The sequence below is a fragment of the Dysidea avara genome, chromosome 2 (assembly GCF_963678975.1).
Source record: "Dysidea avara chromosome 2, odDysAvar1.4, whole genome shotgun sequence".
Taxonomy (NCBI): Eukaryota; Metazoa; Porifera; class Demospongiae; order Dictyoceratida; family Dysideidae; genus Dysidea; species Dysidea avara.
This window is the reverse complement of record NC_089273.1, coordinates 22,677,849-22,691,497: the sequence shown is the minus strand read 5'-3', so window position 1 is coordinate 22,691,497 and position 13,649 is coordinate 22,677,849. Positions and strand designations below refer to the sequence as shown.

The window sequence follows — 13,649 nt, the reverse complement described above, 5'->3', positions numbered from 1 at the left end:
CGCCATTTTAGATAGTTTTTAAACCGAGGTTGTCTGTATCAGGCGAGCTCCAGAAAGGTGGGAGGCGGGGGCCCTGGAAGGCGGGCAAGATGGTGTTCAAAAATTGAAAAGAGACGTGCTGGGATGAATTAGGCCAAGTTATAGGCCATCCAGGGCTCAGAACTGGCTAAAATGAAAGGAAATTTACAGCACAGGTCATTGTCCAACACCACAGAGCTGTACAGCCACACACAGCCATCTCCTGGTTGGCCAGGGCTCCATCAAGACCACAGACCACTCGTACGGCTCGCCACTGTGCTCTAGAAAAGCAGCCAGCAAAAGCAGACCACTTTAGTCTGGCCGACTGTGGAAGTGAAACTTGATAGTGCATTCATTAAGCTTTGTGTTTGTGTGAAAAAATCAAACTTCCTGTCTTGGGCGATAAGAACGGTTTTCGTAGATCCAGTCACATATTACCTGTGTTACCCATATTACCCATTATTACCCGTATTACCCGTATTACCCATATTACCAGTATTACCAGTATTACCGGTATTACTCATATTACCCATGTTACCCATATTACCAGTATTACCCGTATTACCGGTATTACACTGTTAAAAAGCCTGTGCGCATTTCACACCCAAAATGTATGCATTTCATACGGAGTTGTTTTAGTAAAAGGTGTGAACTTAAATAGTATGCATTACACGCTAAAAGAGTAAGTATATCATACGAATATGCAATACTGTCAAGGTATGAACCGCTAGAATGTTATGCATACCACTACCCATCAGTGATAAGCGCCTCTTACTAGTTATTTGGGTGCGCTTAATAAGCCATTATGTAGACGCCTCAAGCAAACTCCAGCAAGTTCCGTGTGGATGCCATGAACGGGAGGACGATCTCCAAGGTGAGTTCTAATTCCACTTCGTTTACTTTGTAGCTAACCTCGTTCGTACTGGCTCGAGTTTGTATCTAGCTACTACTGTTCATCCGCTTTCATCTGCACAGACTCTCGAAACAGATTGTATAGGGCGCGAATCTATGCTATCTATTTAAGATCACTTGTATTTGTTTATTATGTACTGTTTTATCTTATGCTATCTATGCTTGAACAGTCAACGTTAACAGTAAAGTTTGAATCTTATCCAGTTTGTATTCTAATTGTTTCGTTTTCAGGTGCTTAGTGAAGGAAGAAAAGACGGATTTCTACTACAAGTACAAATATAAGACTGGTAAGCACTAATTTAATATACCTGAATCAGCTTTTATTAAATGCACCTGTGGTCCCACAGGGGTGGGACCATATTTGCTGTCTTTACAGTATAAGTTCAGATTTTACTTTGATGCGGCAAGATATTACTTTTGCTAATCACTGCCTCTGCCCAATTTGGTTAGTTGGGACATAACATTGATAGATACATATCATTTTCTACATGCTAAAAGCATTTTACAATGCCACTAAGATGTTCTTGTTCTTCCAGTAGACTTTGTGACAGATATGCTCTGGCAATGAATTTGTATTTCTGATGAAAGTAGCTAGCTTAAAAGTAATAGCCATAAGATTGTATGGGTTATTTTAGGTGATTCTAAAGGGAGGGAGGCTATACCAACTTGTTTAAAGCGTTTCGGGGCAATCTGAAAGCTTGTTTGGGCTTAGTTTTACCTCACCAATACTGCCTCATCGTCGTCAGGGAAAATTAAGGCCGGTTTTTTGGTGATATTATTTTGTGGGCCACACCTACTGCTTTGTGGTCCCTACTATACAGTTACTATCGTATTGTATGATTAATTGGTGATACAATTATAGCATATATCAATTGTTTCAGCAAACAGTTCATATGTTGACACACATACATATTTGGATTTTGCATGGACTTAATTTACTCAATAACATCATATTTAACTGTTATAAAGCTTTTGTCAGCCAGATGTTGATTAAATGACTTGCTCATGGTAAGTGGGTGGTAATCAGCCAAATCCTGATGCTTACAAATTATGTGTGTATGCTTCAGTGAGTTGACTTCATAGGAGTTGCAGTGCTTGTTAAAACAGTTTGTGATGAGTGGTTCAATGATGAACAAGCATGTATTTGATTCAGTTATGATGATGTCAAGTATCTTTCCAAAGATAGGCTCATCTTCACGTAGAGTGCATATTACAACAGTTCCCTTAGAATAACTGGTGCTGTTGTATTCTGCATATGAAACCCTATGAATTTACATCACAAATTAACAGCTGAACAATGTACAAATTACTTTCATAGTAGTATCAAGAGTTATCTCTTGGTATTTTAAAATGACCTGCATTTAATTGCATTTTGTTTGCAGAGAAATCAATGGTTTTACTGTTTGTTTGTTGGTGTACACAGCTAACATGAAGCATATCAACTTAGAAGTACAGGGAAAAGTAGCTCCATAAGGAATCACAAAAAGTAGTAAAATGAGGGAGGTTGCCTATACACCTCAGTGGATGTTTAATCCCTATAGCCTTGACTGATAGTATGTTCACATTGAGTTGAATCCTCAAAAACATTTCATAACTCATGGATGCAATTACACATGATCTTGAAATTTGGCTCATTTGTAGTACTGCTTGACCTGCTAAAAATATTTCAAAATCTTTTTGTTCAAATGTTTGACATAATATTTACTGCCAATCAAACTTTTTACAATACATTTCCTATGGGGAAGCCATATAAGTACAATGTCCAATACAGCCCTTTCCTAAACTTTTAATGGAGCCAAACCGTACATGTCTGTTGTTGACACCATTGCTGTTACCAATAATCATCTGGTTGGCTGAAATGTTAACTCTGTTGAGAAAAAATCCACTTTTAGTTTTTAGCTGTTTTTCAGGATTCAGCTCAATGTGAACATAAGGGATAAAAAAATCACAACAGATGAAGGGGTGGGTTGATTCTCGAAGGAGCTATATTGCAGACGATACTTCCCTGACACTTCCGTAGCTTAAATCTCGCACTGGAGTTGCCATCATAACATCTCACATAGTGTTGCTGTTACTGCCTTGGCTACTGCTAACCACCCCAATTGCTGACTTGATTTTACGAGGCCATACAAAACGTGTGTAATGCAGTCATTAACACCATTCAAAACTACAAAGGAATATGGAAATACTCCTGGTGGTGTATGCGTTCATTTTATATAGGCCTATTGGGCATTAGATACTTTCCCTCCCTACTATTATTAACTCTTGGTATTGTTGTACTGTATTATAACTAGGAAGTAACAATTGTCATGGCATGCAATATGCTGTTACACTTTAGTGTGTTGTAACATTTGGTTCAAGGCAAACCTCCTCTGACATTGAACTTGGGTCGTGAGATAGTATTCAAAAACTAAAACTCTACGATTCCTTCAGCCCTAAAAATCTAATGAATTATGTACAAGTAGTACCTTTGCAATAAGGAAGTGAGATGCAACTCTGCTGAGTATTGTAAAAGATCAGACCGGTATTCAACATCATTCACTGTTGTGCTTGTTGCTAGAATTAATAAAGTGATATATTAAAATTAAATTATATACATAATTATGTAGTTGTATACCTGTTCCGTATGCAATGTCTGCTCCTAGAAAGTTTGTGCTGCATGTCATCTTATAACACATGTAACGCTGGTGCCTAGTGGCAACAGTCTTCCCAATATTTGTAAAGTTACCAAGATTCTGGGCAGTTTTCTTGAAGTACTTGTGCTTAGCTTCGTATCTCATGCACCAGTTTCTAACAAGTGGACCTCATCTACAAAAGTCATGTGTAGCAAGTACAGCATTGCATATATGTAAAGTGCCATAATAAACAGGATGGTTTAGATATGTGCTCACATTAGCATTGTCATAATACATCTAAATACTATTATAGCAAACAACACTGAAAGTAACCTTATGTAACCTTGTCATGTGTGTACATAAAAACGTCTAGTAACATTCATCAGTATTTTGTTGGCAAGGTGCTTAATGTTTTCCCCCAGCATATTTGTCAAACATCCTTAGCAACAGTTCCAAGTGGTATTGCCAAGTAGTATTGCATCATTTTGATTCAAATTTTGGCAGTGTCAACAAAATGTTACCAGATGTTTTTCCATGCCCACACACACTAACTGTGTGCTATACTTGGATATCACACCTACAAGGATGTCACATCAATTACTCATCTCTCCTTCATAGGGATTGCTACTTTGGTGCTACTACTTCTTGAATCAGGGGTATCAGTATGACACTTGAAGTAAAGCAATCCTTTGCAACCATGTGGTAGCAAATAAAAGTCTTTGGATCAAGCTTTGAAATTAATAATGTAAAAATTCTGAGCTACAAGGCATCATGATGAGCTGTGAATTTTAATGTATAAAAAGTGCATTACTGTGAAATATATATTATACTGCAAATATTTCTGGGTACAGCAGACCTCTAACCCTTGTTTATCCGAAATTGAAAATGACTTATTTGATCGTGTGTACGTTCTATTAGAGTAGTCTAACAGAGCTCTGTATAATAAATGTATGGGCTTCAGACATCCAAATAATTCACTTATCTGAACACTTTTATCATTGCCTGAGAACAAAGGGGTTGGACAACTGTATAGTATACAATACATAAATGTGGATTTATTCAAAATGACTGTTCTGTTAGACAATTAGGTGTACACTTTATTATATATAATAACGTTGAATGACTATTGACATACTTTTCGGTAGAGGTGTGCGATTATCTAGAATCAAGATAAGGATGATAGGATTGTTTTTCTAGATAATAGTGTATACCTTAAAAACTGATATTGTAGATGCCTCTTGACTCTTGGGCACAGTGTTAAAACTACCATTTTGTATTCTTCAAATTTTACTTTACTACAGTAGTTACATTATTGGCAGTTAACTAAAATATATGTATTTGTTTCAATTGTCTAAATGTGTTAGACAATCAAGATAAGTTCAAAAGGAAATATCAAGATATAAGGGTTTACTAGTAACACATAACTTGTACCTTGTGTGGATTAATTGCAGAAGTATTACACTTATACCTTGTGTGCTACTTAGGTGCTAGGAGTCAGCACAGACAAGGGCAGGACTAGTAACCTGCAGGAGGCTGTACCATATCTCACAGGTGAAGGTTTCGGCAACCAAAGTCCGAAGTGGACCTTTAACTGCTGTGTGAGGTATGGACAGTAGGAATTTTTCCCCAGTTAATACCATGCAGGTGTTATAACTGGGTGGGCTACTTCCCCAGTTGACACCGGGCCACCAAGTTCCCATTTACACAACTGGATAGACTGGAGCAATGTAAGTAAACTTTCTTGAGACAACAAGAAGATGAATTTGGCTTAACCAAGAATCAAACTTGGAACCTTTTGATTACCAAGCCAATTCTTTAGCCACTTGGCTAAGCTATACACATGCCAACTAACAAAACAGTGTGAGACATTGACAGTAGGATGTACAATAGGACTGACATGTAGTATATCAGGATTGCTACCGTGTCACTACTGTTGTCCCTGGACACACCCCGGTGACTTGTATTAATTAGAACTGAGACATATGCCAAAAGATGCATATTGAGTGATCCACTATTGTGTAAATGAGTTGAACACACTGTACTGATAGCACTGTGGCTTCACATATATGCCTTCTCACCCACTGGAATTACCTATACTCACCCATTGGTTTCTTAGATAATGTAGTAGAATTTAAAACTCTGACTGTAGTAGGATTTATATTTCTATGATCTCTACTCAAATGTACATCCTTATACTTGAATCATTTATACGTAGTTGTCATAATTACTGGAGGGCCAGAGCTCACGGTCTGGCTGGTCTGGACCGCTTTTCCTACTTGACTTGGAAAAAATCAAGATGCTACTCTTTTTAATAGAGCAGTCATCACAATGAACTCTAGTCATCGTGATACTCTAATAGAGGATTCAGTACAATATATCCACTGCGCTAATTACGCTGCTTGGCCTGAGCCATTATAGCTATGTTAGCTTTCTTGTGCTTTTCAAACTTTATTACTGTACTGGCATTGGGCTAATTGATCGTACATGTCTTGCATTATCATATGTGACCGGATCTGCAAAAACCCAAAACAATAGTGCAATTCTAATATTTACAGTATAAAGCATTGAAGAAATGGGTGAAATATTTGCATATTACCGAAAAAAAATCCATAATTTTTTAATGCTTATTTCTTAGTGAAGGAAGGTACTAACAATAAAAAACTGGATATTGTCTTATTTGCCTACTCAAGAGGAGTTGGAAATCTTTGTTTCGTAGCAGTAGATGCAAGTTATGAGCGTTTATTTACGTCACGTCAAAGTGATCGTACACGATTGATTTTTCTTCACAAAGTTCACCTTTGTATGTAGTGAAGAAAGGTGATAAAAGGACAAAATTACCCAGTAAATGATTCCCCTATCCATGGTGAACACGATGGTGAAAATGTCAGCCCAGTGCGTCAATTCGCTCATAAGTTACAACAGTTGTAATAAGTGCCTGTAATTTATTTTCCCTATAGTTGCTGTACAAATCAATTTTTCTGTTGTTGATATTTTGTAGAGCTGTAACTCCGAAAGTTATTGGCATGTGAGGCCGAAACTTTTTCAGAGGATACGCTTGGCTAAGTAGATCATAAGAATTTAATAAACAGGAACTAGAAAATGCACTATTGTGTCAGATTTTCGCAGATCCAGTCACATATACAAGCAATTTACTATCAAACCATTCTATTAGCAGTCCATCTCCTGGTAGTAGGTGACTTCTTATCTACAACAGAGCACAATTGATTGAACTATCCATGGCACATGTACTCCAATATGTTGGTGCAATACATTGCGAATGGTACATACCCAGAGATCAAAGCCGTACTGTGCTATGGCCGTTCCAGATATGGAAGTTTAAAAGTAATAGAACAGCGCACATATTATATGGTTATTAATATGCAAAAGGTTTCTTCTTAATTGAATTAAAAGTGTTTCTGTGAAAAAAAGTAGGGCCATAGCTGTAGCCACTTATGATTATGAATACTGAAGAGTACAGTTAGAACTGATATATTCGGGGAGGTTACAAATCACAAAATAAGAATTATATTATAGTTACCTAAAAATGTTTCCAGAGATTGAGATTCTATAGTGTCAATGAGTAGGTTATTCCAATCATAGGTATATCTGGGGTAATAGCTGAATTTATTAGTGATTTGTTCTAGTAAAAGGTATCTCAAAATGGAGAGAGTGGGTTTGGAACCACGTGGTAGCAAGTAAGCCAGGTTGGGATCCAACTATAAGTAGTACCATTAGGCCACTTCAACTAAATCTTTGTTTCTCGGGCGAAATTCAGCCAAATAAAGGTCGGTAAAATAAAAATAGGCTATTTTGCTAGCTGAAGAGTGATATTGCGAGTCAAGCGGTGGCTAAGCTACATTACGGTTGCTGTATCACTTGTGAGTAGGCAGCTATATGTTGAGATATTTAGTGTTACTTACTTTTTAAGAGCTTAAAGATAAATTTGCAATTCTTTCGTGGCGTTATCACTCTTTGCAAGGTGATCACGTGATTAACATAATTATTTTATGCTGAAAAATATAGGGTCGGTCGGGCCCGAGAAACAAAAGATTTAGTTGAAGTGGCTTCATCTTAGTTTGGTCAGTAAAGCAAATTTCTTCCAAATCTCAAATAACTAAACTTTCACAATTTATTGTATCATGAATAATACAATCTACTGGAGGACATGAAATTGAATTTACAGGTTTTTACAATTGATTTTGTCCCATTTGCAATAGAGTTTGTCACTTTTGCAGAATTCTCTTTTGCTATTGATTTTATCATCCTTAACAAGATTGGCAGCTGCAGTAAACACGAAAACAAGATTATAGCAAGTGCTTGACAATCTTGTTAAAGCACAACTGTTGTAAACAACTCTTTAATTCTTCTTACAGCTTCTTTAACAGCTTTGCAATTTTTGCTTAACTATTGGTGATGGGTGTGGTCACTCGCCAACAAACTAATTAACTTGAAGGCCTTTGCGTATCTAGTGTCTCAAGTGGTATTCTCTATGGTAAAATGATCCACCTTGTGATAAGCGGCTAGTTTACTGCAGACGATGCAATTATGATGAATTCTTGTGCAAAAGTGACAAAATGTAATGTAAAAGCGATGAATTCAATCACACATATACATGCTTCACACATGAAATACCACATCAGATCAATAAAAGTGTTCATGACCCCCTGACCACTCAAAATCTCCGGGCCCTGACCCTGTACTGTCACTACAAAACGTGGGTTGGCTTGGCTGTATATGAAACTGTTTTGTTGCTGGCTTGGTGTTGCAGAAACACACAACCTTGGACCTTACAATTAGGATAATTCACTAGTTTTTCACTTTAATCCATAAAGGTTTCAGAAGAATCCGTAAACATGTATTATCACAGGACACCATTATGTCTAACCTTATGTCATATGTAATAGCCCTGACAATCTATAAGAAACATTGGAAGTCATGTGAAAATAATAGATGTGATTCAGACTTCCGGACGTATGAATTTTTGTAACTTGACTTCGGAGACTGTGTAAAGAAACAGTGAAGGATGGAAGCAAGAGTTCATAATATTATGAACTCTTGATAGATGCTTGTCAGTATTATATATAAACATATAAACAAAGATTATCCAGCACTATATTTTGAAGAAAAGTCAGTGACTAAGTATGCTTTAGTCGCCAAAAAGATTTCGGTCAAATGTGAAATTCGTCCCACCAGCCCACATTAAGCTACAATACTCCTCAGACAATAATATTATGGATATGTTATAGTGTTTAAAGACATACTTGTTCAGTGGCCAATTTGCAGTGGTGGTTTTCAAGATGCTAATAGAGCACCCCATGTTTTATACATCCATAGTGACCTAAGTTCTGTAAAACATCATGGCTATTGACGGACGTGAGTTTAAATGTAATGGCTTTCTGTAAATATGTGTTTCCAGATTCTTCTGAAACCTCTATATAAAATGGTGATCAAGAAGGAAAAATATTGATGATCACAGTTCATTACTCCAGTTGAAAGTGCATCACCCATCATCAACTGGCAGTGTGGAAGTGACTACCAATTGCAGAGTGACCTCAATCTGATGATGCAAACTTTCAACATGAGTACTGTATATCTACCAGGAATAAAAGCAGCATAGTAGCGGTAGTCCGCCACAAACTTGGCAGCGAGTGATTGTCTGGTAGCTCAGGTAGCTAGCCGACTCAGTTTATTTTTGCGTAGGCGCCTCAAGTGATGGTGAATTGACTCTACATTGACAAGGAATCGTACAGTAGATAAGATTTCACATACTTGGAATCACAACTAACCTTGTTGTACTCACATGATTCGATGTTCCATCCCGTGTTCACCATAGATATGTCTATTATCTATGTTGTCACCATCCCTATAACACTCACGTGAGGATGCTATCGACAGCTGCAATTTGTTAGCAACCGTTTGGACATACGACGTTGAGTCGAATATTCACAAACGGAGGTTGTTGAGTAGGGCTGTACTTAAAGTTGTCGGAGCTGGTGGTGCATGGTGTAGGCCGGTGTTGGACTGAGCATAGACTACAGATCTATGGACTGAGCGGCTCTGCCGCAACTGGGTTGAACCATACCAGACTATTCGGTTTGTTTCATTATACTGATAATAATTTCTTGCTTGACTAAACTTTTTAGCAGGCGGCTACATACTGCAGTCGACCATGAACTGTACGAAGGCGCTCCGCAGGCTCCTGTGCCGGCGGCTCAGGGGGCCGGTTCAATTAACTGCCATTCTCTCAGTTCCGGCGGCCGAGGGTTTACATACTAGCACTGATAACAGGTTGGTAACTATGTTACTTGCAGTGGCTTTTAGTTTGTATATAGGTATGCTGACAGAAAAGTGTTGACAGAAGTGACAGGTCAGGATGAAGTGACACCAGGTACGGACAATACAAAGGCGTTATCATGTCACATATCATATCCTTTCTAGCAAACTGCAATTAGTTCTAGTGACATGGATTGAAATACTGCTATATAGTCGGGATGGCCAGACCACCAAACATGGTAAGATTATGGAATGCTATGATTTATCAATCATTTTTTCTTCCCAGAACACCGATTTGTAAATGTATAAGACCAGTCTTATGCTATTAAAACACAACTGATTCAATAACAACAGGTATTATACTGTACAATTCTTACATTAAAATTCATAATCTATATTTAATTGACAGAATTAGCTATACATTGCTTCTGAAAGAGATTTAAACCATGCATGGTAAGTACATTGTTTCTTGGCTTTATCTGTTCACAATGCATACCATAATGCCATAGAAACAACTGCAGAAATAGAAGATAGTGATAGCCGTATGCAGTTCCCATGGATGTCATTCATCTTAGATGTTCAGATATGCAGTGTCGAAACCTAGAACAATAAATATAATTAGCAATATTTTGAAATATGTATTTGTAATTGTAAATGGATGTTAATCATACCAAAAAAACAGTCTGCATTACATACAATGGCTAGAATGGTTATAGTAATGCATTATGGATGTAGATCATACCGGGAATACAGTGTGCATTACGTACTATGGGTAGAATGGTCAGTAATGCACACAACAAATGGAATGCTCGGTGTGAGGAAGCATATCATCTGCAGTTTGGTGTGATATGCAATCAACTGTTTTAACAGTGTACGCATATTACCCGTATTACTCATATTACCCACATTGCCTAAATTACCCACATTACCCGTATTACCCACATTACCCTTATTACCAGTATTACCCATATGTGACTGAACTTTGGAAAATCACCCATATGGGCACGCATGAAATAATTGGAATTTTCATATTTAGTGGGTTGCTAATAAGAGCAGGGTACAGTTTTGAAAATATTTCAAGAATTTTCTTGTAATTTAAAGTATTGAGAATAGCTTAAAATCATCAGCAAGTAAATTTGCACTATAAAGTTTGTGATTTGATCATTAAATATTTTAGGTGTCAAATGCGCCCATATGGGTGATTTTCCAAAATTCGGTCACATATTACCAGTATTACCCATATTGCCCACATTACCCATATTACCAACATTACCAATATTATTTGTATTACCCATATTACCGGTTTTACCCATATTACCCATGTTACCCGTATTACCCATATTACCGGTATTACCCATATTACCGGTAATACCCATATTACCTGTATTACTGGTATTACCTATATACCGGTATTACGCATATTACTAGTAATACCCATATTACCAGTATTACCATGTTACCCTTATTACCAGTATTACCCATATTAGCAATATTACCCATATTACCCGCATTACCCATATTACCAACATTACCAATATTACCCGTATTACCCATACTACCAGTATTACCCATATTACCGGTATTACCCATATTACCGATATTACCCTTATTACCCGTAGTACTCATATTACCCATGTTACCCATATTACCAGTATTACCCATATTACCCATATTACCAATATAATACCATTTATTACCACAGGATATTAGTATTACATCATAATGATGTAATATAAGGACATGATAGACATAGATAGACACAAACTTTCTGGGTTCTAATTTGTAGTTTGCAATTGTGGAAACTTTAGTTGTAGACTATTTGGATTCAAATGTTTATGTGACCCAGTCTGACAAAAAAACTGGTCATATCGCCTATTTGAAAGTATTGAGAAATGCTAGTTTTAATTATTCAGTATGATTGTAGCTCTCGAATGGTAGAAGTTAAGTGTACCAAATTTCACGTGATATACACCAATTTCTTATCATCAAGAGCATCATAGAAAAGTACCTGAGGAATAGAAAGCACTTTTTTGCAGGGTATCCTTCTGTACTTAGAAACCATCAGTTGAATTGTGTATGGGATTCTACTAAGATAAGTCATAGTCAGAGGAGTTTGGATGTGCTCTAAGGCCCACATAAATATATTGCCCTTAATTGCATTATTTTATTTAGTATTTCACATGACCCTGAGTAGTCTCACAATACAAATTTGAAACAAGATGGGGTTGGCTGTGGTTGATTAGATATTCAGATGGTGCTTCGTGTAAGCTTCAAGGTGATGTACTTTGTTTTGTAAAAGAGCTTGGTGATTGCAGTGAGATAAACAAGTTGCGGTTTGGTGTGTAGAACTTCTCCAGAATTCTTATGTAAATATTCTATAATAGAACAATGATACTTTACCAAATTAAACAAAGATCAATGTATAAACCTCTTCAATAAAACTAGTTTTGCATTTGTTTTGGGGAACTTAAAATGTGTCCAACCTCCTTCTGAGTCATAGTAATATTATACAAATTATTTCACAGCACATTAAAAAGTACAGAGAAACTACTAAGTTATATTACACAGTCAGATCTTGGAAAAAGAATAATTCTACAATTTACAAACAAATGCCAAATAATTTAGTGTAGTTTTACAGACAATTTTAGTGTACAGTAAGAAACTTTGTAGAATTATTAACTACATATTATATAATACATATGCATCTGTTTAGTAGCCTTACATACTATACAACATAGTACAGCTATAATCATGCTGGCAATTCAACAACAAACCTGTATGCACTGTTACTGTATGCCTTGAGCAATACACTGTATGCATCTTGATAAAAATTGTCGTAAACTTATAATTTCATCTCCTTCATAATAATTATCTGTTACGCAAACGAAAGGTTGCTGTGAGTCATTGTAGAATTGTAACCACTGTACATAAGTCAAGCCATGTGATTTTATTGTTTCAGTGGAATGAACATTGTCTCCTTTTATCATCACTGATGACTTGAAAAAGAATCTGACAATTCCATAATATGGATAGGGCTCTGAATCAAAAACAGCAAAGTATGCTTTTATTATGTTGACCCACCGAGATCTAAAGTAAGTAACAAACCATGCATTCACTGAACAAAATATTCAAATATTTACATAGAATGACAGTTACTGACCTTCTTTCATGTAACTGCTCATAGAAGAAGAGTAACTTTAGATAAATTCTTTGCTAATTTTCACATTGAATCTATGAAGGGGTAAATATTTGGCTTTCTAATCAAATCCAAACATAGTTGTGTTGCTTTTATCAATGGACTTCTGTAAGTCATACTTCCTGCCTAGAAGTGGCAAAGATATACTTAACATGGAAATTTAACAGTGAAGGATGCACTGCTGGAGATGACATGTCCATTGAAACTGGCAGAATAATATTATTGCGGTGTGGCAAACTAGTTGTGGCAACACAGATTCAATATCATATAATGTCTTGAAGAAACTTGGTAAACAATTCAATGTAGCGATTGCTATTTGGAAGGCCAGACGGAACACCATTCATTCTTTCAAAACTAAAACACCAAAATGAATGAGGTGGCCCAAAGTTCTTTATCATGTCTGGTATATGAAGTGTAATGAGGTAATTTACTGAAACTTGAAATCTGCCATTTTTAAAGCACTGATGGTGACATTTTAGCAAATAATCAAGCCTAGAAATATCTGCAATTGTAAGTGATGGCTGAACAATAATCCTAACAGTATCACACAGCATACAGATGCTCACACTGTCACACATGACTCAAGTGTAAACAAGTCCCACAAACAATAGATTAAAGCAAATTCCATTTATCAG

At 36.6% G+C, this 13,649-nt stretch overlaps 3 long non-coding RNA genes across 5 annotated transcripts; 2 read left to right on the top strand and 1 right to left on the bottom strand.

Annotated features, from left to right (window-relative positions):
* The first annotated feature begins 807 nt into the window (after positions 1–807).
* Positions 808–5,780, top strand: LOC136246877 (uncharacterized). The gene is made up of 3 exons (XR_010696887.1): positions 808–892; positions 1,162–1,217; positions 5,030–5,780. It is a non-coding gene; the product is annotated as an uncharacterized lncRNA (long non-coding RNA).
* Positions 1,782–3,860, bottom strand: LOC136246878 (uncharacterized). The gene is made up of 3 exons (XR_010696888.1): positions 3,548–3,860; positions 3,399–3,486; positions 1,782–2,193 (listed from the first exon to the last, which is right to left on the bottom strand). It is a non-coding gene; the product is annotated as an uncharacterized lncRNA (long non-coding RNA).
* A 3,825-nt stretch (positions 5,781–9,605) lies between the features above and the next one.
* Positions 9,606–10,516, top strand: LOC136243671 (uncharacterized). 3 transcript variants are annotated; one of them, XR_010694949.1, is made up of 6 exons: positions 9,606–9,638; positions 9,689–9,933; positions 9,984–10,057; positions 10,105–10,172; positions 10,228–10,271; positions 10,328–10,516. It is a non-coding gene; the product is annotated as an uncharacterized lncRNA (long non-coding RNA). The 3 variants fall into 3 exon arrangements; XR_010694948.1 differs by having other exon boundaries at positions 9,612–9,833; positions 9,878–9,933; XR_010694947.1 differs by having other exon boundaries at positions 9,612–9,933.
* Positions 10,517–13,649: the final 3,133 nt, after the last annotated feature.